Below are 25,941 nucleotides of genomic sequence, written 5' to 3'. Positions count from 1 at the left end.
TTTTTTAACCGTCTCACACTTTCTCCAGCCCAAAAACAAACTTTAAGTTTTGCTTTTAAGTCACATTTCGTTGCTACACCACTTACTTTAATTTAGTTTCTTATTTAAAATCAGGATTGTGAAGTTTTAACAGGTGAATAAACTTCACATGTATGCTCTATTTCTCTATTATGTATGCGTTGAATTACAACACTAGTCAAATAATTCATGATGGCTTTTTCTTTTTTTTTTGCGTCTAGTTTAGCAGGTCTGTTTGTGTTTGAGTCCAGCTTTATGTTGTTTAAACTGCAAGTAAGCAAACTCTGACTTTTCAGATCTCTTAATATATTTACACATGAAATGGACACAAAGGTGAATCTGTTACTGCAATTCAGAGAAGTGTTCATGCAAGTACACAAGACATGATGAGTCAAAACAACGCACCAATCGCTGACATCTTCAGGTCTAACTTTTCCTTGAAGGTACAGCAAGATAGAAAAACAGTGCAATGGTGCGGCGAGCTAAATGAATGATGTCATCATCAACTTTTAAGTTCTCGGAGCGATCATTGAAGGGTGACCCTCCTTTACAATGATGCAGAGAATACATAAATGACAAACAAAATGAGTGAAGCTACCATGATGTCATGATGAAATAACAATATTTAAATGTAATAGAGCTGGATTTGACAGTGTGCAGCTTTGTGAGATGCATCTTTGACATTGATTTGTCCATGTTGATAAGAGAGAGTGTTTACACTATAGAATTCTATATGAAAGGTACAGTGGGTGTTTTTGTGTCAGGGTTTGTTTTTGACATCTTCCGCGTGACTGATTGTTTCTTTAAAGAAGTCTAAAGACACAGAAGACGAGTTTGAGATCAAATTGGGTCCATTAACTTAACCCCCCCCCCCCACAGATTTGTAAGATTCATCTGAGTTGAGTACAGTTTTATAACCCACGGTGATTAATCATCCAGTAGAGCATTCATTAATAATCACAGCGTCCTGTGAGAAATGCCACAGCAGTGTAAGTGTCAATGCATACAAGTGAATGTATATGCGAATCATCAGAAAGAGTCCTGCTGTGGCTGATAATGACACTCTTTACGATCAAAGGTCAGATGCAGATCTCCATGTTTTTTTTTTTTTTTCCTTGCCTCATCTCGTGCAAATCAACATCCACTCGGTAACAAGTGTCCCAGCCGACGGTTCATCGGAGGGGCGGCCAGTGAGAGTGTGTTTTTGTGTCCCAGGGGTGTTGATCTCCTCTCACAGTCTGGTGCCTTCTTAAGCCATGTCCATCTGCTCCAATTGCCTCATAACATAATTGATGGCTTAGTATAAGCCAGGAAATGAGATGGCACATACCCTCCAGATGATGATGATGATGATGATGATGATGATTGCTCATTAATTGTGGATTTTTCTTCGGGTGGTATTGTGAAAACTGGGATGTGCCCAGACGTTGTGCCTTCTTGTTCTAGTGTGAGCTGCTCCCATCATAATTTGCGCTCTCTGTCGTAAACTCGTTTTCCTTTTAATGAAACACAAAATGCTTCGCCATTTGTTTAAAATAAATCGGTGTAAAGTCCACGCCTACAAATAAGAAAGAAACTGACTCTGCTGTGATGCAGCTTGACAGAAATAGAAGACATGTTGAAGTGGGTGGCGTCTCTGAGACTTGAGTGGGGTTAGATGTTTTCTTTGGCCCTGAAGTCAAACATTGTTTATTATCAGTAGTAGCTGCCGGCCGGGCACGTTTTCATACTTGTACCTGGATAAAGTCAGAACACCGGCACCCACAGCTGTCTGGACCTGCTCTGTGACCTTTGCCCTTGTGTATAAATGCCGTCATTATGGTGTGCACATTTCCCCTTTAAAGGCTTGACCTGCGGTGACCTGAGAATGGGGGGGGAAGTGCAATTTTAAAAGTGTGCCCGATTAATGAAGAGGACTTTTTGATGTTTCAATCATCTCAGTCTAGAAAGCTCGCAGCAAACAACACGGGGGATCTTGCACTACTTGTATTTAAAGAGAAGAACCAAGCCACTTGATTTAAAAGTTCTTCTTAATAAAGTTAAAACATGTCAACACTTAATTCTTCTGATCTCTCCGTTTTGATCTAATCAGACTTGAACCGTAGAATTAATGTGATTTTTTTTATAGTTTAGTGTCAGCTTCACAGATGGCAGTGTTTAACAGACAGCAGAGGTGGTTAAAGTGCCTCTCCAATAAACAAGAATCACTTTACAAATTCTGTCCCAGTCAAGGTGCCAAAGGCCAAAAGGTGAAGCGGGGGGGGTGGGGTCGACTGCCCTTGTTCTCTGTGTCTGGCTACTTTGAGGGCTGCAGGGAGCATGTGGCGTCAAAACCCTCACCGTGACCCTGCTGCCGACCGCAAACATCACAGACGAAAACTTAAACCTGTATCTGCAAGAAAGAGTAAAGGGACATTTCAACCAGGGAAGGAGGTTACAGTCATCTAAACGCCATCGCCTTACGGCTGGTCAAGAGGAAAATGGTGTACTTGAAAGATCAGCTAGCAGCTCCCTAAACTCTGATTGGTTGGGGTTTTTCTTGCTCAACTTCACCAACTACCAAGGTGCATGTAGAGGTCACAAAGCTCCAGCAACACTTAAAGTATGAAGATCAACTTTATGAACTTTAGGAGACCGACACGTTTCGGTCTTGTGGCCTTCATCAGGTCACCTCTTCAGGACTGGTGCTTGTTGTTCCTGAGGGAGAAACAAATGATCTGACGAGCACGTCTACTGAACACAGTTATGACCAGGTGTGTAGTGGAGTTTAAAGGTGTGGAATTTCGTTTTTGTCATATATCACTCAACGATTTCTGTCACTTTCTGTTAAATACCAGGAATACTTTGGACGAGACAGAGTTTGAAAAGTATGCAAGTTAGTCTGAAAGCGGGCCTTTTTGTTCTACCTTCCAGTGTGGACATTTTCACCTACAAACAGGAGGAAGTTTTTCATTATAAGGGCGCTCTCTCTCATTATAGGCAAGCTGTACTGTGCCCAATCCAACTTACCCCTAAAGTCCAGACTGTTTGACTAGCGCGGGTACACCGATCCGTGCTCGAGCATGGTACACTTCCTTGGCTCGGGCACGCTTGCAAGAGGTGTGTGTCAGCACGGTACAGTTCATGCGCGAGCACAAGCCTTCATTATCGAGAAATCCTGAAGTGTTCTGGCTGTTTCTGACTAAAAATGACTCAAAATCAAAAAGTCAGTAAAGTAGCCGTCATGTTGTTCTTCAGTGTGCGGACACGATCTCCACCGCGCGTCTCTTTTATTGATTGAGTCCGCTTGTCTTACTAAGCACGCTTCATGATCACATAAAGCCATGCATGTGTTGTATTACAATCATGCTTAAGCAGGGTACAGGACAACTGGGACTAGTGGGAGACACTTTAAAAGACAAATCTTCTAAAAATGAACGGCAGGATGCTTATTTCTCAAAGTAGCTCTTGAAGGCCTTCCATTGATCCTTGTTATTTTGGCGAGGTCGATTTAGATGATGTCTTCCTTTTTTAATTTGTTTGAGTAGTGTAGTTTGATCCACTTTACCCCAGTCTTTATGTTTTTAAAATCTTACAACCCCAATTCAGTCTACTTTCCTAATGGAGTTATTTGGACCAGAGATTAGCCCCAAAAGAAAATCTTTGGGGGTGATGGTATCCCTGCACCCATTTTGATCTCGCCTGTTTGGTGAGCACGATCATCCCAAAAGGGGATCAAAGTTGTTGTGGAAGGGGCAGGCGGAGATTCAACATGTGAACACTCAGATTGCCCAGCAGGGGGTCCGGAGCTCTCTGGCTCCAATGGCCAGATTAAATACTCAATTTAATTATGTCACTGAGCATTAAGTCAGTAACCTTATCAGAGTGGTCTGGCTGTTTAATAGGGCTTTGTAAGCCAACAGATGCACCAAGATTAGGAACAATATGCTGGTGGTGCAAACCCCGGGCGGAGGGATAAGAGGCGGCCAAGGAATCTGATACGAGGTGGAGGCGCCCCCCCCCTCCCCGCGAGATACCACCACGGCCCTATAGGGCACCTTAAGATAGCAGATATTAAATATAGCCTCATCTGAGACGGCGGCTCACTGTGTGTATCTCAACGTGTCAGTGTTAGAAGGGAAATTATTAAAAGATGGTTGAATGCATCAATAAATAAAGTTGTTGCATGTTTGTTTTTGCACCGTGGCAGTGTTACATTTGCATATTCATGTTGTGATTATGCACATTTGTACATACATGGAGATAAAAGTGATGGAAACTCAATTGGGTTGTTTTTTTTTTTGTTTTTTTTGCATATTGAGGGAGAGTTTGAGGCTGATTAAAAGAGATCCCATGAATTCCTGATGATTTCCTCCCGTCTGCGTGAGGGGAGCTGCTGCGCCCTGAGAATCAAACTCTCCAGTTACCACTCGTCACATTTTGGACTCGCCCACATCTCTCTGCATATCGCTCAAGGTGAACATTACAACACTTTCAGCCTGGAGGTGGACAGGATGTTGCTCCACGTCCATTATCTGAATCAGCAAAAGTCTTGATTTCTCTTTGATATAAAGATCTGCAACAACCCTCCTCGGGACTCTCTGAGGATTTAATTAGACAGGGAAGCCGGTTCATTATTCAGATATGTTAATGAGGACCCAGATACATGGAAGTGCTGAGGATTGTAAAATACATTTTGAGTGTTGAAATCCCTTTGAAGCAGCGAGTGAAGTGCTCTGTAGGAGTGTGAATTATTAACTCATCAGGGTATGCTGCATGCCTCCACCACATGCAGCTCATTGTGTGTGTGTGTGTGTGTGTGTGTGTGTGTGTGTGTTTAAGGTCAGTGTTGTAGCACACATGATTAAATGGTTAACACAAGCTCATTCAGCCTCTTGAACTTGAACTAGACGTCAGAACTCTACAATTCAGATTCTGTTGATTGTATCAGTGATCAGTCAGCCTGGATATTTGTTTTTTAATATTTGTATTTGAATTATTATTAATTATTAATCCCTGAGGGAAATTCTGATTTTACACTCTATGAGAAACATGCTTCTCACACACACAGACCTGAAATACACACACATGCACAAACAGGACCTGTGGACATGCATTGGGGCAGAGATGTCAGAGTGGGGCTGTTACACACCGCTACACAGGGAGCGCACCAGAGCGGTTTGGGGTTTCCGCCTCGGGACTTGAACTGGCGACCCTCCGGTTTCCAACCCAAGTCCCTATACGGACTCTTGTACCTTTGCCTTTTTTCACCGTTGTTTTTTTTTTTTTAAATGCTATTCATGTGCAGAATCAAATGTATTATAGTTCTGAGTATTGGGGTTGCTGATTGTCTTTGTTCCAGGCTTCAGTCAACGGATATTTGGATTTGTGTGAAATGTCAAAAGGTGGATTTGAAAAAAAAAAAAAAAAAGTGGGCGGTCACTGTTGAGCTCTTTAGCCTTGATGATAGAAATGTCTCATTGCAGGCAGATTGTCTGTGTGTAATCCACAATTTATGGATGTACACACAGACTGCACACACTGCCAAACATGTGGTAGTGTAGTAAATACTAACCGTCTGCACGTCCCTGTCTGCTACTGATTCCCTTTGACTATAACGGGCCCTTGAAGCTAAAGGATATTATGAATCAGAAGCTCTTAATACTGATTCATGCACAAGAAGGGTGTGTCCTCGTGCTGTGTAAAATATTTAGAAGATTACTAAGTTTTGAAATGGGAATCGAGACCGGGGAAAAAAAGTGTCTTCTTTCACTTCACTACATTTTTCAACGAAAGGGCATTTACCCGATCTGTTCTGTATCCTAGTCTCCTTTTTCTTCATTTTAATACATGCAGCCTGTAGCCTCATGAATCTGGCATCGAGTGGAAAAAACAAGGCAAATCCACCCTTTACTTCCTTCCACATTTCAGCGCTTCTACCTCAAACACTTGACACTTTCCCCCAGCTCTCATTTTCTCAGTATTCCCTGGTGCCTGTATTCATGCATACCCCCCCCCCACCCACCCACCCACCCCCGCTTCATATGACTCCCCATCAGTGGAGCTGAAGCAGCGGCTTGTGAAAGGCCCTCAGAGAAAGAGGCCCCGGCTGGTGAGATAAGGTGACATGGATGAGGAAGGGCTTTGTCATTGCACTCACGATGACGACTCCACCTGAGGGAGGTGAGGGTGGAGGGAATCTGAACACATGAAAAACAACCACATACTGTTCATCTTTTGTATTTCTGAGATCCTTCCCCTTCAAGGCGTGAATTAATCCATCCTTCACCTGAGATCTCCTTCTTTTTCTCTGTCTTTAAGCACAGCCTGCTGCCTCACTACCACATCCTAATAGACCCTTACTTTAAACCTAGAGACATGCAGACAGAGAGGATCAGATGAAAGGCTTACGTTATAATTTTTTTATGACTGGAGGCTCTGAAACTGCTGTGTAGGGCTGAATATTGCTCACAAGGATTTTAATGCGTGCCAAAAATTTGCAGAGGGAGAAATCTTTTTTTTTTTTTTCATTGAACCAAATTTCTCAAAGGCATCAGCGGTACGAGAAACTGTCATAAAAGAATCCAAAATTTAAAAAAAAGATGTAAATTAGAACATGGCCCCTGAGGCGACATTAAGTCGGCGAGGCAAATGTGGACCAAATCTGAATGTTATTATTTTTTTTTTTGTTAATACATGACTCAGAGCTGTGAAAACCGAACGAGGCGACACATTTCATTTAAACCTGACCTTTTTATGTTTTATTTGATTTCAAACTAGCACTTCACATACTGAGTTTTTGCATGAATTCTGCTTCTCCGGAGGGGCATGACACTCCCCTGCTCCTATTCTGCAACCAACGTGTCCATAAAGCCACTGCTCCATGAAAGCAATGATTCAAAATCTTCATTGGAGAGGTACAAGTTGAAGAGTGTTGTGATGGGAATATTGTGATCCCTTGTTCATCTGTGCTGATGCCACACCCTGAGAAGTGTTTTTAATCCACAGTCACAGAGCTGCCTCTGAATGGCCTCCTCTTCCTAAATACTGAGGATGACTTGAACATCTCTGTTGGACAAAGTAGTGTTCTATTAAATAGATATCAGCTGCTTTCATCCAGATTGTTAAAGACAGGACTGTTAACGCTCGTCTGTGTAAAAGGTATGAAGGTGGGATGGTGGGGCGAAGTTCCCGTCCTGCAGTGGAGGTAGTAACAGTGATGTAGCAGAGATGAAAAGACGTCTTTGTAACCACGGGAGCTGGCAGACAGGGACAGCGCGTGTTGAACGAGCAGCAACCTCCGGTGTGGAAAGATGAAGAAAAAAGAAAAAAACCCAAAGGTCCTCGAGTGTCCACTTGAGACTAGCTCGTAAAGCCAGTAATGCCAAACTTTTGGTCTGAATACTTCATATCATTATCTGCACACACTCTACAGGGGTGAATGTTTTCATAAATCTTTGCCGGTTGCTAGGTTGAAACAAATATGGCCATCCCTTCAAATTGGGGGCTTCAGAAATTCCCCTTTAGTAACCAATGAATAAGGTTACTAGAGGCTATGTGCATGTTTTATACCGTCTTTGGTGTTGAATTCAAAGCTCCCACAGTTTGTTTATAGACCTGTCAGGGTAAGTAGGTGTAATGGCAAAGCTTTAGTGGGATCTCTGGGTAAAAGGTTTCTGCTGGTTAATACAGATGTGGCAGTGCTGCGTCATTTTTTTTTTTTTTTTACTCCAATAAGATCATTTTGGGGAGAGTTGCAGTGAATTAGACAAAATGAACAAAACATCAACCAAGACACTCTGGTCACACTCACACTCGGCCCAGTTGTCCCGTGTTGTATTTAAGCAAAGAGGTGCATCCTGCTTGAGCACAGATCGGAGCACTCAAACTAGTCAAACCAACTGGACTTTGGGCGTGAAGCGTTCTTGTGTGAATGTGACCTCAATCACCAGTCGGGTTTGTCACAGTCGTGCTTGATGTGATGCCAGCAACTTCTGAAATGAAGCTGGAAAGTATTACACTCTCTGCTCAAATGAAGCTTTATAGACACTGGAGAGCAGAGGTTTAGCCGATGGCTACATGTTATGCTACGTGTTATTCAGTTCCGACAGTGGAAAAGCACAGTTTCACAGCACCACACTGGAAAAATAGCTACATGTGAAAAGCTGCCAACATGGGCCCCACCCCTCACAAACACCCCGGCTCCCAAGGTCCAAAAAACCCCAAACTAGGTGTAACAGCTTCTGAAGGACATGAACAAAGCGTTCACTTTTTAAAATTCACTGTGCTTGGCTTTGCATGCTCTAGCTCTTGAAATCCAGAATGTGTAAACAGCTTGGCAGTAGACAAAATAAATTGGGGTTTGCATTTTTTGGTAGTGTTTGCACCTGTGCACTGGTGTGCATACTCTACAGGAAAAAAAAAAGCTTTTTGCATGTAGTTTGCATTTGTTTCTTGCTTGCAGACACTTTTTGGGGTGGGGGTGGTCTGCAAGTTTTCTACACTGTGCTTCTCTTCTCTGCAGGGGGGTTAAAGAGGGAAAGTTGCCCTGCCTCCATTTGTTTCTTTTGTTGAGGAGGAGGGCTGAAAAGACCGGCCAAACAAGCCAAAGCAGGGGGAATTGTGAGGGAAAAAGGGGGGGGGGTTTGAGAGGTGAAGGCGTACCTCGAGGGGCGAGGAGGAAAGGGAGAAAGAGGATGTGAGAGTGTCTCCTCCTCTTGTCTGTCAGTTCGGGAAAACAGCTGGTGTTTACTGAAGACTCCTTTGCTGTCTCCTCAGAGGAAGGACAGGTGAGTAGGTGTGGCTGAAGAGGAGTGTCCACCATCTGGAAGATTACAGTTAGGCTCCGCTAGCCAACGCAAATAAACTTGGTGTTATCATGAAAGCCAAGAACCTGTTGGAGCATTTTAATTTGGAAACTTTTAAGATTTATGATCAGCTTTATGTACGGGTAATCGGTGTGAAATCTCTTTTGCTTGTGCTGCATTGTTCTTTTGCATCAGACAAACAGGTGGCATTGCATCCTGACTCCTGTTTGAAATGAATGGACCTCGAGGCACGCTTGAAATTGAATATCATTTACATGACGTCAGGCAGCTAGCATTAGCTTTTGACTCCAGCGGCAACAATACAAGAGGCATCTGCTGTGGTGACACGAGTTGGAGTCCCCCCCCCCCCCCCCCCCCCCCCCAGCCTTCATGAGAGTGTGTGTGTGTGTGGCTTTTCCGTGGCACGCAGGCAAGCGTGAAAATCAGCATTTGGAAATACCGACAGCCAACTGTTGCCAAGTGGCGACCATGAAAGCTCTTAGAGGACCGCTCAGTTTCCCCAGAAACGCCCTTTTTCTTAAGACAGCTCCCCCTAAATCGACTCAACACCCCCCACTCTTAAACTCCCTTCAAACGCTGAGTGGGGAGGGACCCTCTGGCCTGGGAAAAGGGGGTTGCTATGGAAAGCCAAAGACGAATGTTGGAGAGGCGTATAAAAAGTTCAAGACCTTGGCCGGCTGCTGGTGAACTCCACTGGTACAGAACAATGATCCAGGGACGCGTCGACCTTACCTAGCTTTAGGTATGCAAGCTGAACACCAATGCTCCTGGTTTAAAGGACGCCATGTCCTGAAGCAGTCTGCTATAACAAGCAATGGTCAAATATTTATCCTGCTTAGTTAAAGTAGAAGCAAAAAAAGAGTGTTAAAAGACTCCCAATTACATCAGAAGTAACAACGATTAAAGGATTTGGTCCTGCAATTTTTGTTTTGCAGCATCTCTTGATTTATAACATCTGTTTACAAGAATTGCATCTTTTGTAAATATTAGTTTTGGCTGATAGTTGCCGTTGACAGACATCTGCATAAAATGTGGCATGCTTTGACCTATATGTAGATGATGTGTGTCTGATGTATTGCATCAATTCATTGTTTGCAAGCTAGTATACTGAAGTGATGATTTATAGCAGATGTTATTTCACCTACAGGACAAACTCTGATTTGTTTTCATGGTCAAACATGAGAGAAAATGTTGACAGTGTTGGGAGTCTTGTGAATCTGCGCCGTAAAGACGCACCACCGTCATTAAGTCTTTGCATATTCATAGTGATTCAGCAAGGGTGTCATAAACGCTGTCCCAGTCTGTCATTTCACAGTTCGTTACGGCATTGCAGTAACACAACGTGAAGAGAAACAACATGAGCTCTACAAAAACACACACTTAGACAAACACACACACACACACACACACAGCGCTGCTCTCTCTCGCTGGTTCTGCCGATCCCTTCTCGTCCCTGTAACGTTCTGTTTCTATCTCCGATGGAGGGACATCCTGGGGGCGTAAATATAGCTGATGGACAGTCGGCATTAGAGCTTGGTACTGTCTTTTGGAATTATAAGACTGGTTCGAGTGACATTTCAAGAGAAGGGACCAACAACAATTTAAACATCTCTGATCAAACAGGTATGAAGGAATGAATAAAACACCATTATCAGAATTGACAATTGTCTAAATGGGTATTTTACTGCATTTTTCCTTCCTCAGGCCAGGCCACAGTGTGTGTACTCTTCCTCTGCAGTTTTCTTGTCCTGCTCATGTATGCGTGTTACCTGTATGTGTGCAAACTCCTCTTTCTAAATTGTATTTTGAGCAACAGTACGGCTCTCATTTTTATAATTGGTGCATCTTTAATATTTGATGAATTTGCCATTTAGTTAACCCTGACCATTGCATCATTTCACCAATTGTTTTACCAGATTATAACCAGTAGACTGACATGAAATGATAGAAAAAGAAACAAGTGTTCATATTCAGGAAGCCAGAAACCTGTGAAAGTCTGAAACGTATGTTAAACCATCAGTAGGTGTCACTTGTTATTCTTAGACGGCAGACGTATCGCCCCTGTGGAGCAGAGTGTTTTTACAACCTGCCCGTCATGTGTCGTCTTACCGTGACACTTCCTGTTGGTTCAAACTCCCACAGGGGTCAGGGGTCACAGGGCACGGTAATCCTTGTATTGACCCCGCACTCCCTGAGCAGGACTTTTTTCCCCCTGTACTGAATCTTCATGTGGAAGTGTTTTCTGTGAATGTGTGACTTCATCTGTGTGTTTGTGCGTCTATGTGTGAACGTGAACGCCCTGTGAGCGCACACTGTTTCCTGGCAACCTTTGCCACTTGCTGGTAAGCTGAGCTGCTGCACACAGTTTACAGGCTGCACCGTCAGCCTCACCGCGCTGGATTTGGGAGGCTTGGATTTACACATTTCTTAAGCCGATCTGAAATTTTGGTTGCATTCCTCATTTTCTATGCTGTAATCCCGGTGAAAAAACCCCCGAACCGAATTCAACGACTCATCGGCACTCTACATCCCTCGCTGCATGTCGATGTTTAGGTTGTGATGTAAAAGCTCATTTAACAGCACACAAGGCTTCTGTGTGAACACCAGTGAGGCCTTTAGACAGCTTTCATACATAACACCCTCTTCATGTTATTAATGGAGAGCTTAAGGTTTTTTTTTTTTCTTGCTTACTAGGAATAATCTTTTCCACCCGCTCCACCTCAGTAGCCTTAATCTGGCTGCAAATGAACCAGGCCTCTGTTTCCAGGGGTTATGGAGCGCCCTGAGTGGGGTTTGTCAGCGTGTATGTGTGTTCATCACCCCTCCTCCCAACTACATGTAACTCCAATGGTTCAGTGCAGACATTTGTAGGTCTTCCATGAATCAAAGTATGCAAAGAAATGTGTAGGTTGCATGTCCACTTTGTCCACAATAAACATCTAAAATCTCTTTACTTCGTACCTTACTTAGTGGAAGTTAAACTCTGTGGTGTTGATTACACCACACTGATAAAATGTAATCACTGAACCAAGAACAATAGTGTCTGTTCATGTTGCATTGACTTTATAAGGTTAAGAATATTTGAGTTTGTATAATGTCAGACGTAGATATGAAAGGTGGAGGTAAAGGTCAATAAAACACGATGATTCTTTGTGTTTCTTCACTCAAGCTTCGTGCCGTTCTGTCTCTGGCGGATAAATATCACTTTGTTGCCTGACTTCAACAATGCAAAGACGGTTTCTTTTTAATTACATGTTTTCAACCGCTTCATGCAACTCCTGCATAAGTCGCAGCCCCAGTCACAAACGTCTGTCGCACCTTCTTTTGAAACTAAAGAATGCACACACAAAATATTTTAAATGAAGTATTTCTGTGTCTCCCTCTTGGAGTGGTGGGGGATCCCTTTGGCCTGTTGTGCCACCACCCCCAAGTTAAGTCAAGTTGACACTTAGTGTACATGGCTGTTGGTACATGTTGCTTTTTAAAGTTTGAGGAAGTGGAGTTGTGTTTTTTTTGCAAATGATGAAAAACTCGAGACCTTCAGAAACGATTACACAGACACCCACCTTCTCTTCATGATAGGGCGTTGTCAAATGCGGCTGACTTCACTTTTTATTCTAGCTGCGGTGTTCAGTTAAATTTAACATTTTTATAGTGTTACTGCCTCCTATTCAAGTGGTTTTAATGTCCATGACAAGGTTTTTCTGCCCTAAAGGGAGCAACACTCTCTGGAAGAGATAAACAGTTCCTCTTGGCCTGTTAACACCAGCTCAACACAAACCCATTTGGACAGAGGTTGGTTTATTTTTCAAATGAAAACTTAGCCATGTCAAGTTGGGTGATATGATATGATAGCACTATTGGAGACAGAGCTGTTTAAGATGCAAACGTCATTTCAGTGATCATTAAGAGGGTGTCAATCTATCCATGCATAAGTCACCCATCCAATGAAGAAAACTTTATATTTATATTGACTTTATAACATTAGAATGATCAGCATTGTCTAATATACTGTTTTGGATGCACAGATATTCTGTAAGTTCTTCAAGTTGCACATATGTAAGAAAATTCTTTTTTTGGAAATGACATGCAGCGCTAGAAACAACCTTTTCAACTAAATCATGTTTTGATATACATTTTAACATGTTGTCTGATACACCTATGGCTGCACTGGAAGCCACTTTGATTGCACAAGTTTGTATTTCGAAGGTATGAGAGGAACGAGAGTGTAAAGATGTGTTGTTGCATTACAAACCTTTGTGGACAGAGATGAGCAGCAGTTTAGTATTTAAACAGGAGTAAGCAAAGATGAATTCACCAGCTGAAGAAGGACAGCCCTCTGCTAAAATAATAAGTCATAATGCAATGTGATACCCCCCACATATATTATTTGTTTTTTTTTACAGTCATTTGGCGACATTGTAGTGTGAAGTGTTTCATCAATCAGCAGAGGTAATAAATGTATTTCTTCAGGCCATCAGTGGAAACCGAACATTATGGTGCTGCTGTAAAATAATAAATAACGCTGCTATAATCAGCTGAAATAAACCGGGGGAAACAAATCTTAAAATGTAGTAACCCTCATTTAGTTTGTCTGAATCGAGACAAAGAGCAGGGCAGTAAAAATGTTTGCGGTTTACCACACGTGTTCCTCAGCAGGAGTGATGATCAGCGAGGGGAGCTGTAAAAGTTTTACTGCACAAACCCCCCCCCCCCCTCTCTCCCATTATTGCTGCGTTTTACAGAAACACATTAGGCATTGTTTCCAAAGGAGGAGCTCGGACTGATTGTTAATTATCACGTGCCAAAACCAGCGCTCTTATTAGAATGAGGTTATGTTGAAGTCATCTGCTCATTTATTCTGGGCTCATAAGAGTCTGTTTGTTTTTTTTTGCTTGGAGGGTAAACACAGACACAGAGTTTTTGCTCAGTGGATTGTTTTTTAGTGTTCTTTAGATTTCTTTTTGGGCTTTTCTGCCTTTGTTTGATAGGACTGTGCAGAGGGAAAGGAGTCACGGGCCGGACTTAAACCCAGGGAGGGCTACAGCCTCTGTACATGGACTAGACATGGACTTGGGCAGGGGGGTGTCCAGACTTTTCTGACTAGGGTGGCCCAACTGGGGCACCAACTCATACAGGGGTGGCCTTAAGTGTGATGTGTGCACAAAAACAAATACACAAATAAACATCAATTATTTACCCTTTCCAACCTCAACAATAAAATCTACATTATAATACAAGATAATGGCAACGTTAGCCTGACACACAAAAATAGATGTGTCACAATTTAAGGCACTTAAAAAATGTGCAAAATCCTAAACAGTCCAACTTGCAATGTTTTGGTCTGACACATTGCCAGTTAGTTTACTGCAAGTAAGACAGAGTGCATTACTTTCCTGTCTTATGAAATAGATGTACAAAGTTGTGAAAGTTCAAACTCAATGAAATATCCTACATTGATTTTTAAAGAAAACTAGCAGCCTTCTGCAAAAAAGACCTGATAGTTTTAGGATATTTGGGGTGGCAGCTGCTGTGTCTGATCAGATTTCTAGGGGGGCCCATACCACCCCTGGACACGCTCCTGGAGATGTGATTTCTAATAAGAAATGCTTATTAGTCGGCAAATGCTCAGTTATTATCTCAGTTATTTCCAGTGAGATCCAGCTGGAGCGGGTTTAGGAAGCAGGGAAATGGCATCAGTGCCCCCATATTCAACAACCCACTCACATTAAAAAAACAAACTAACACACACACTTTCCTACCATCCAGGCAACATGGGGCGGTGGTTTTTTGGCACGACTCATTCCATCTGGGGAAAAATGTGTTAAGCTGTTGGTTCATAAACCAAATCACTGTTTGTCATGATGAGTGGAGACGGCGGAGCTTTGGGAAAATTATTGCAACACAAATTTTGTCAAATCACTGCACACAGATAGCGTTTTTTTACATTTCATCTCACCTCATGACGTCTGAAATGAGAGTGAGGGGAAACAAGGAACTGATTTAGATGAAATCATGTAGAGCGCTTTCAATCGTCATTAAATTCTGTTCATTCATCCGATGCTTTTATCCAAAGGGACTTAGCGAGCTCAAATGTAAATCTAAAAATATGAATAATTGCTAAATCTCCTGATTGAGCCGGGTTTTCAGACTGGGTTGTTAAATAAAAATGTTCCCTCCAGCGGCCCAGCTGTCCGTCTGCTCGGTCCACATCATCCTGATGATGACATCATCAGACCGTACAGTGTCCCGTGTTCAGTCTGCTGCGTATCGATCATGGACACAAAACTGATTACTCCGCCGACCCCATCACCCGACGGGCTGCATAGTCGAAGGCAATCAAAGGACAATGACCTCATTTAGACCACGTTGTCATGAGTGTGAAAAAACAGGATTGTGACTGAGTACAAAGCGATTTCATATTCTTCTGCTGCACTAATCTGAACACTGTAAAAGTCCTTCTTTTCAAAAACTGTTCTTCGTTGTCAAATTAGAAAAGAAAACAATATTTTAAGACAAATTGGTTCAGCTCTTTGACACTAATTTGGAAACAAATGGTGTATGAGTAGAACCCAATTGAGACCGTTTAACCTTTTTTATATAAAAGTGTCTTTTTAGTTGTGGTCAAGCAGTTTTTGATCTTATCACGCTATCATAAGGCAATTAAACTGCTCTGGCTCGATGCTTTATGTTTTGAAGTTGTCTGTTCATCCATCGCAGACGTGCGGGCGCAATTTCCCAGGAACCCCTCGAGGGAGCTTTTCCAAATTTGGCACACTTGCTCTGCAGAAATGATCTTTTTTTTGTTTTGGTCATTTCATGCGAGTATCTTTTTAGGGCTTAAATGAAATAACAAAAAACTTTTTAAATGGGGAATGAATAGAAGCGCATCAGTGCAGAAATATAACAATAACTCATTCACCACTTTCGCCCATAAACTTATTTCCAGACACGGGGTCCTGACATTTTCTGGACTAGCCCCTTTCACACATGTACCTCTCAGTGGAAACTCAACTGAATGACTTTAGTCCTCAGTTACTGGGAATACTGAGAGGAAGGCATGTAGGTAGAACGTGCAGGATGTGGAGGAGGAGGCCTCCATTACGGTGACTGCTTCTTTGGCCAATATCCCTACAACATGAATAAGGACGCATCTGCAATACACATGAAAGAGTGAAAGACGACTTACAGGCAATCAAGGTGAGCCAGTTTAGAGTGTAAAAGAGTGGAAATCCCCTCAGCGACTTCTTCAGACCGCCGACCTGCTCGCTGGGAATGTTCCAAACTAATACAAGCTTCATTCACTCTTATGTGAACTTTTTCACCTAGGCAGGTAACGCCCAGGGACTGCAGATGGAATCAGACAAATCTGGTGCAATGCATCTAATCTCACTAATCGAGATAAATGTGTGTTGAACAGAGTCCCTGACAAACTAAATGAGGTGGCTGTAAGAAAAACAGCTTTAAAGTCCAAAGTGTTGTAAGATGTGCATTCTCACATGCAGTGTCTCAGGGTTATTGTGGTAAATGTGTGGGAGTGCAGTGAATGTGTGAATGTTTGCAGTCACCTTTAGGCCTCATCCTGTCCCACCAGTGCCTCCTCATACTCTAGTTTGCAGCTTGTAGTCTTGCTGTCTTGTACTTTTTTCCACTGTGGACACTGTGGAGCCCTCACTTTCACATGAAATAGAAGTGGCTCTGTGTGGGAGACTGACATTTCATCAAATTTTAACTGTGGAAATCCTGTGGGAGTTTTTGGTAGCAGCCTTTGTAGGAGCTGTCACTACTGATTAAATGTAGTGGAAACACAATTTTTAAACATGAAAATCGAACAGCTCTGCCCCGTACGAGACAGGTGTAGGCCAAGCTCTGTGTTTCCAATCAGTCAGATGGCGATGTACGTCATCTACGGGTGGATCGCAGGGCAAGAGGATTTTTTTATTTTAATCGAGTTGTAAGCTGCATTTTGTCCAAGGAGGAATGGAAACTTAAAAAGTTGAACCTTGAGCTGAGTGTTTGGGCAGTGATGTATTTTATAAAAGTCACTGCCACTCAGTCAGACACACTTGTCCTGATTTAGTGGAAAGGGTCTGGCCTGTTTTACAGCTGAAGTAAATACTGTCTGCTTCATGGGTCTAGCACAGCGGCAGAGGAGGGGGGTATCCCCATCGATTGCCCCTGGGCTTCAGCTGCTGCCGCTGCATATCCGATTCATTATCGAGCGTAATCTGAGAGCAAAAGAACAAGTTCACACTCCATTTACTGCTCCACTTTGCTTGAATTTCTAGATGTTTTTTTTTTTTGGTGCTGCAGGTGAAGATTTCTTTCTGGCTGCTCTTGGATAATTTAAGCATGACATCCTCTTCAGCAAATTGATTGTTAGTGGCTGCGAGCCACACAAACCTGCCGCCTGCCGCCGCGGAAACAGGTTGACTCCGAGCACTGTGTAGGCTTTGGCTTTGTGTGAACTCTGCAGATGTGTGAAAGTGGCTGACAGTCGTGACACACCAGGTTACTGATTCTGGGGTCTGAGAGTAAAAACCCTGAGGTGGAGAGGACGGAAGCAGGGTTACCAGGGTTACCAGGGTTACCAGCCTGACCAGCCTGAAGCACTGCTGTTCTTTCCATTTATTCCCCCCCCCCCCCTTGTCACAAGAAGTGTGTTCAACTAACCTTTTAGGTTAATAATAGGCAAATGAGTCATGGGTCAGCCTCTTATCATTTCAGCTGAGATTTAAATCTACATCTGTAGTTCTGTTCTTTTGAATGAATGAAAGACTTTATTTTGGACCAAAAAAATTAAAACAAGATATTGAAAATCAAACAAGACCAAAGTTACAGAGTCCCAAAGGGAGTAGGTAGAAGTACAGCTCATATATACACACCCCTTGTTCACTTTTCTTCTATCAATTCATATATTATTCCAATAGCTCCTCAAATATATCTCTTTTGAAGATACTTCTCTTCATCATCCTGCCTTTATCATCACTCGTTTGATATTTACACCTCAATACCATTAAAGTAAATACACATTTATACTGGTAAAATCTGTTCACCAAAACCCAGATGTTTTGTTCAGTTTGCAGTCAGGATGTGGCAGAGCCGGGTCAGATGATGTGCGTTGACCCCTTCAGTTCAGCCACTGATGCAGGATTAACCTGTGTCACATTGTCTGTCTGAAAGGACTGTGGGTGTCACCGGGTTACCAAACGCTTTTAAAACGCTTTAAACTTAATCAAACTGAAACTCTGAAGTCATCAGAGTAAACTTCATTGTAGGGCTGCAGTCAGACACATAGTATTTCAGTATGAACATGTGTGATTCAAAACGTTGCAAAAGACTTCCTAAAACCCAATTAAGATTCAATTCAGTCTGACAATCGGATAAAACCTAGCCACAAGTTACCGCTGACTTAGTTGGTGTGATCATTGTTATCGCAGATGTCTGTGGTAGGGTTGTCACAATACAAAATCAACAATATCAGAACCTGTTTTGATACCATAGGTACAACACTTTGAGTCCCATCCAGCCAATTCTGGGCAATTTCTTCATTATTTTTTTAGACCAAAATATGGAGGCAAATTCTCACACACAGTCTAAATAGTACTGAAACCATACCAACATATCTGTGCCATTAAGAGAGTGCTCTGACTCCTGACAACTTTTGTTAAAAAGGTTTCCTTTGGCAAGACACTTTGCCCTAAATTGCTCCCGCTGGTGAATATGTTGAATGGGATGAGTTAATACTGATCAGTCTATACCGTCAGTGTGTGAATGGGAAGTGATGTGATCTGTTCCCAAGATCTGTGCAACTGACAAGACAAAAATTAAAAGAATAAGACCCAAGAAAAATATCCAGTGAATGCAAAATCATATTTAAGCCTTAACTTTTGCTTACGATTTCCGTCTGTTTTTACAGACAATAATTAAAGTGATTTGTTGGTGAATTGAAGAGAGCAGTGTTGAGTGTGAAGACATTAAATTAAGCATTATTATTCTCACTTCTGGAGCCGCACACACACACACACACACACTGAGGATGGAGGGAATAATGTTGGTAATTAAAGCCGACAGACGGGTAAAGCTGATGACCGTTGCATGTTTCCCCCTCAGACTTTAAAAATCAATCATGACTAACACGAGTTGGGGGAATTGGCACACATTCCATGTGTTGTTGTCAGATTACGATGATGAGTTTATCCCATTTTGCATGCCATTAGAAAATGTACCGCAAAGGAATGAATTGGCCATAGACACAGCACTGTGGTTGTCATGTTCATTGCGAGAACACAATTAAACTTAATGACCAAGCTGTCGCTGGAAGCGTTCATCCTCTATCTCATTAAGGCTTAGAGATAGATGCCCAGTCTCTCATTAGTTCACTACAAAGTCAAAAGATTTATCCCTGAGTTACTCCAATTTCTGCTTTCAGTGTTCAGTAACACATTTACCTATTTAACCACTACACAGCTTTAGTCCTGGTTCGTCACCAAAGCTGCCTCTCGTGACTTATTTCCGGTGGGAATTGTTGGTGTATATCCTCCATTCAGTCTGAGGCTGAATGACCAGATGTGGGTTGAGGAATAAAGCTGAAAGGCTTCAGTCCTGCCAATGAGCTTGAGAGGGCAGGGCACGAGTTGTATTTAGACCCTGTATATATTTTCCAAGGAACAGAGAGGGGAAAAAGCAGAAATTTCTGGTATTTAATTACAGAGCGGCTGCATCCCAAGGCACACTGTCAAGGCAAGTTTTTAGGCCGACAGCTTAACAACCTCAGGAATGGTGGCACTGTTGGTTTTGGTGGTGCTGTGTCATTTCCTCCCATGAAGCGATGACTTTTTTTGATGTGTTTGGGATATTTACTTGTTTAAGCTCTTCTCAACAGGCAAAATGAAGTATTCCAATAAAAGGCAAACATTGCGGCGCTATCATGTGTACCCAAGTTTACCATCATTGCCTGGCAAGTGTGAACGCCCAAACAGAGTTTTGGGACTTTTATATTGCCTGGAAATGGAATTTAAAAGTCTGCTTTCTTACGAGAATCCTTTTCTTTGACAGTCCAAGCTGCCTTGAAGGACGTGTCCCTTTTTTCACAGAAATATATGCTCCCCTGCCTGAACGGCGCAATGGGAGTAATATTTTTCTCTCCCATGTTAATCTGTCCTGATCTGAGTTGGTTCTCCCCTCGGCAATGTCATAAGGTCCATTTGTATTTGGAGGCGTGGATGCGTTGTGAAAGGACTCCTGGGTGTGATGTCCCTCTGTAATAGGATTTGGAGGTCAAGCGAACAAGCTATGTCACCAGTTGAGTCACTGTACATTTTCTAACAATGGGGGAGCTGGCTGAATTTGGCACTGTCTCTTTGCATGGCCACAATTGGAGCCATTGAGGCTTGAATGCATCCGGATTCAAGTCGCCCCCTTAACAGCTCTTACATAAGGGTTTTTCATTGGCTTGACGGCAAAGGGCCATTGGCTAAAAGAACAGGACTATACTTTTGAGGTTTAGCGTTGGACAGCTGAATGTTACTTTGTCATAGCAAAGGTGCTAAGGGCTCGCCGATAACGCCTCTCTGTTTGCTCAACCTGATGAACCTTTGTATGATGCAAGTTGACTTTAATCCTTGAAAAGGAAACTCGCTGAGGGGAACAAACAGTAGAGAAAAGACCGCAATCCTTCCTGTTCCTGTCATGTCAATATTATCAGCCCATCAATCTTCAACCACAATTCCACAACACCGCTCTTTCCAGCTTCTAACCTGTATTCATGCAGCTCATCTCAGGCCTCACCCCACAAACAGCCTGGAATGAGAACAAGATAGTTTTGCATCCGAGCCACCTTCTCAACTCTGGGTGTTGCTGTAAAACAAGACCCAACGCATCCTAGCCAGAGGGCAGAGGTAGGAAATGTGGGATCAGCTGGCAGAGGGCTGCAGAAAACCACATTTTTTAAAAAGCTTTGTGGGTGGATTGGAAGAACTCCAGATTGAACCAAGTTTCGTCCAAGTTAAGGCAGCATTCCTGGACAATAACTGTCATTTGAATATCCCGTGGCGAGGGAATAATACTGCTGCAGTCATAAAGGTCTTATTTCACTGTAACTGTTTTTCAGAATACGGCCCATGAAGCTCGGTTGTTTGAGTGAAAATGTATTCAGTACGTCAGTAAGTATTGTAGGCCCAATTTTGGATGTCACTGTTTGCAATTTGAGTCATCGTTCAAATTTTGAAGTGTAAAATACTCATTGAAAAGTGGCTGGGAATATTTATGGTAAACTAGACCAATTCTAGTGTGTTTGTCATTCAAAACCCAGAATGAGGGAGAAGTGGCAAGCCATTAAGAATCAAGACGCCTAGCTATCCTGGACGTTATCTGAGCAAGAACTATGGAATAAAGGTGATGGAGTCTACAACTTCTGAGGAGTAAAATAAAAACCTAAAGCTTTTTGTAAGGTTTTTGTTCAAAGTTTAAAGGTTTAAGCAATCATCTAAAATTGTTTTATATATTTTACCAATTTTCATTTTTTGTGTATTTTGTCAGTTTAGTGAATTTCGTCCACCAGTCATCCATCAAAACTTTGTTTACTGTCTACAACACTATTGTGGTAAAGTGTTGAGAGTCAGAGTCTATCCCAGGCTGCAGCTACAAGGGATTTAGCCTCTTTACATCGGGAATGCAATATAACCAGCTATCCAACCAATTAGAAGCATAGCATATTTGTGCATAGAGGTGTGGGATTGGAAAATAGATGTCTGGCTATCCAATCAATTTTGTCTTTGCCGAATTTAACCATTACCCTGAACCTTTTTAAAAGTACATTTTCCACCCAAAGAAGATCAGAAATTATATTTTTTCCACTCCGTCATTGAATTATTTCGGAGAGGCCATGTCTCATGTTGTGCCAGGCCCTCTATTCTATGGCAGCCATTTATCTTTTTCTTTTTTCGAAGGTGACTTTTGTGGCTGCTCTTCCCTCGCCATGTTCAGCGCGGTCTTTGTTGTCATACTGAACAATAGCAGCCTTGTATGGAGAACAGGAGCCTTCACCTGCGTAGCATGAATTAAGGAGACATGGCAGGCGTTGCAAATGCTTTAAGCTCACTTTGTAGAGAGAAATCATTACAGCCACGACTCCTGCTAACATCATCTTTTTCCACATTGTGGCTCCTCGAAGATGTCATGCTTTTTGGATTTTATTGAAGAAAGCTGTAAAAAAAAAAAAAAATGCAGGTTTGGACAAATCCTCATGGGGGTCGTGGAAGAATTAGACATGGAAGGAAACCAGCACTGAACTTCCATAGGTAGGAAGCTCACTTTTCTCCTTAGGTTAGCCCAGATGTGTTTCGTTCATATTTTAACAGAGATGACTGGAAACTGCACCAATAGATCTGTGTAGAGGACGATCACTGGAGCTTCTTTTTTTTATTTTCTGTAATAAATCTGAGTTACACAATAGCTCATGGGATTCCAGTTTCCTCTTCCCGTGGTGTCAAGTCCACTTCCCCCCTCCAACCGCATCCCACCACAGTCAGCAGCTATTTAAAGTGTTGGCGGCTGCTCCCAATTACTCCTCCCCACGCCAAAACCAGAAGCTCGGGCCAGGCAAACGGAGGCCTCCCCGCTGCGACTTTTATCTGTTTGTTTTCATATTTCCCTTCCCCTCTGCCAGCCTTCCTCCCTTGTTCTCTTAATGTTTTTGTCTTCGCCAAGGCTTATTGTGTTTTTCCTCCAGCTGACCTTGGTTACATAAACTAAAGCCTAATCCCCCTTCCTTGTTTCTCCTCCTTGTCCTCCTCCTCCCTGTCCCTCCACTCTACCAGGCTGCTATCCTCTGCTATCCTCTCCCACAAAGCCCAGTGTTTTGATTACATTGTGAAATATGAGCCAGGACTATTTATTCCCAGGCTTGGGTAGAGTTTGGAGGACTTGGCTGGCCAGAGAGGGGGGAGGTGGGGGGGGAGAGCCAGGAAGCAGTTGTGGTTGAATGGGGCGGGATGGTGTTGGGTCAGCCGTTTATGTCTTCTCATAACCTCTCTTTGTGGCCCGTGCATTCAGCCATCTGTTTCAAATAAGCATAATGTCCAGGGTCGCATCCCACTGTCAGCAGCTTCATAACCCCGAACCCCATCATTCAGGCTGTAACCGGGTGGACGACTGGCTTAGTGGTTTGAGACGCCATCCAAGTGTCCTTCAGCTGGAGGACAGAGGCTTAGACCCGTTTTTTGGGACGAGAACTGCATCACAAGAAAACGGATGATTACGGTGATTACAGTGGCTGATTCACAGACGGCCAAATAAAAATGTGTCATTGACTAGTTAAAGGCTTAATCTGTGATTTTTCACACTTAAATGTAATATAAATCAAGTATATCCTCTGAAAATAACTCTGTGAGTCATGACTGTCTACAATGGGTGTAACACCCGAGTCCCACTGTCTGTGATGTTTTCAGAGTTTTCAGAGTCCTATCTTCAGTTTGTTTACATCGCCGGGACGGCCGGCTGACTCCTCCCCTCGTGTATAAAAGTTGTTTAATTGAGGGACTAGAGAAAAGAAGAATAACATACTGTACTCACTGCTTAACTGTGTTTCTAGATCACGCTCATTTCAGGTAAATTTACATGCAGTGTGAAGAGACGAGCATAATAAAGATCACTAGCATTAGCATGCTAACACAACAATGCAGCGCGAGTTGTTTTGGTTTCATGCTGGAGCTCAAGGGCGACATCTGCTGGATCAAAAAATCGCATATAAAGTCTTTTAATGTACATTAACTGGAAACACCGTGCTGTGGAGTTCTGATGAAATATGGACTGGTTGTGGATTAACAAAGGTTTTGGCTGATATTAGTAATGCACTGTTACTCTGTATCAGTGCAAAATCTAGAACAGTGTCAGCCCCATCACTGACCTGGACTTGTTCAGGACTAAATCAACACTAAGTGGTTTGTCCTGTAATGACACTGTTGGCTGTTTCTCTTGAAGTTCTCCTCACATTTCTCCTGAACCACTCATTTAGCGCGACCTCTCAGGGTATATTTCTGAGTTTGTAGGATCAATTTGACCTGCTTTGATTTTTGCTGTTACAGAAATAGGAATTGCAGCGATTCAGTTTACTAACCATGTAAGCGCTGTGAAATAGCACCTGCCCTCTGGTTAACAGCATTACTCCCAAAGGACATAGACACATTTAGTCACACTCACCAGAGGTTATCATCGTGTCCACATTAACCTGCTGCCTGTTTTCACTCAGCTGAAACACTTCAAACTCTGAGGGCACACATGTCACTTAAACATTGCTTTGGGTAGCTGTGTTTAAACAGTTTGTCTGTCGTCGATACCTGAGCAACCATTCTCTCTTCAAAGTTGAAAACATCTTGCTGATTAGTTCACTTCACACACACATAAACAGACAGCAGCATATTCTCCAAACACGCCTCATTTCAACACTTGTGTTACATGCAAAACATACAAGCCCTCTAAGCTCACCTACACACATCAAGGTACACACACAAATACGCACACACACACTCAGGTTTTCTTACATGTGATTGTGAGTGAAGTTAGTTCAGGAATATGGTCAGGTTTAAATCCTGTGTTGTTGTCGTCATCTGTGAAATGCTGGTTCCCTGTTTTATAAGAAAAACGAAAGCCATGGCACACACACACACACACACACACACACACACACACACACACACACACACACACACACACACACGCAGGCAGGCAGGCACATAGCTGAGGCCACCGGAGATGAGAAGCCGAGCATTAGATTACAGGGAAATGATCAGCCAGTGTAGACAGGAAACACTGCAGGAGAGTGAAATGTGTGGTGTATTTTAAGGTGTGTTGGCTTCCTTTCCCCGGGCACACACTCAAAAACAACCGGCGCCCCGTAATAGTGTCCTTTTTAAAATACTACACGGCGTTTTCTGTTTGATCGAATACAAAGTGAAAACTGCGCCCAAGAAGAGCGCTGAAAATAAAACTGCATTCAGAACCCCCTGAAACCACAATGAAACCAATTGTCTCTGATTTGATTTAGCGAAAGGAAACGCAAATCGGATCTTCTGTTTGGCTTCACTTTGGCGTGATTCATTTTGGTTTTTATTTTCAGTTTGGTTGCAGGCCAGGGTCCATTATTGTAACTGTCCTGCTTCTGTCAGACTGAGGCACAGAGTTGGTTTTAAAGCCTCTGGAAATTTGCATTGAAATGGTTAAAAATACATACTTGATATTGTGCAGTCCTATAACGTATTTTTAAATCATCTGAGTCAGAGCCAGCGGAGGAAGTTAAAGCCCTGCCTTGCAAAAGTAGCATTTCAATTGGTCATTGGATAATATGACAGCAGTAAGCAGAAACATGCAATGGTAGCCGAGTCGCTGCTGGTCAAAAATGATCATCAGCAGCCTGCAGCTGAAATTACACGATCACAGTTTGAGCTCGACTAACAAAGCTCTCAAGGACTACGTGCTTTTTTAAATGAAGTTTGTAAGAAATATACAAACTAATCCAAACACAATATCAGGAAAGTTGACTGAGAATTAAATCAGTGGTGGCTGGTGCATTATTCTCTAAGGGATGCACAATTTCTCACAGACCAGGATCGTGATATTTCCAGGAGGAGCTGTATGATTTATTCACTTTACACCTACCAGCCCCCTAGTGTTTTTTTCTGCAGCAAGTCCGATTGAGCTGATGTGAGAAAGCCGCAGGATATTCTCCGGAGACTTCCCCTCGAGCCATTAGGAGATGGTGGTGGCGTTTATATCCTGTGACTGGAGTCAGTGCATTGACTGTTTGAACGCGACCGCTACGATCTCCGTGCACATAATTAACTGGCTGCTTTTTGTTTTCTGTTCATCAGTATGTTGTTCTCCGCTCTTTTGTTGATAGTGTCATACCGTTGAACATGTAGCATTGATATAAAGGCAAATATTCTCATTATAGCGTCATAGAGTGAACCCCTCCCCCCTCCTGTCTGACAGGGATAGTCTCCTGCTGTGAGGAGCATATGTGAACAGTCAGGTCAGGAGAATCTCCAGATCTAGATATTTTCAGTAGTTCCGATGTGAAAACGCCTTTAATTGGCTGTCTTGATGCCAACACATAAAG

The 25,941-nt window shown here is 42.7% G+C and overlaps 1 protein-coding gene across 3 annotated transcripts in view; it reads left to right on the top strand.

Annotated features, from left to right (window-relative positions):
• The window catches only part of plxnb1b (plexin b1b), a 109,533-nt gene that overhangs the window by 1,004 nt on the left and 82,588 nt on the right, over window positions 1-25,941 (top strand). For 2 of the 3 annotated variants that reach the window (XM_065955371.1, XM_065955369.1), the window contains exon 2: window positions 22,056-22,126. The exons of the other annotated variant lie outside the window; for it this stretch is intronic. The gene's annotated coding sequence lies outside the window, so the exon portion shown is untranslated. The remainder of the gene's footprint in view (window positions 1-22,055; window positions 22,127-25,941) is intronic. 3 annotated transcript variants of the gene reach the window in all.

Source organism: Labrus bergylta, chromosome 5 (genome assembly GCF_963930695.1).
Source record: "Labrus bergylta chromosome 5, fLabBer1.1, whole genome shotgun sequence".
In the NCBI taxonomy this organism is placed as follows: Eukaryota; Metazoa; Chordata; class Actinopteri; order Labriformes; family Labridae; genus Labrus; species Labrus bergylta.
The sequence above is the reverse complement of the archived record's forward strand: the minus strand, read 5'-3'. Positions and strand labels throughout refer to the sequence as shown.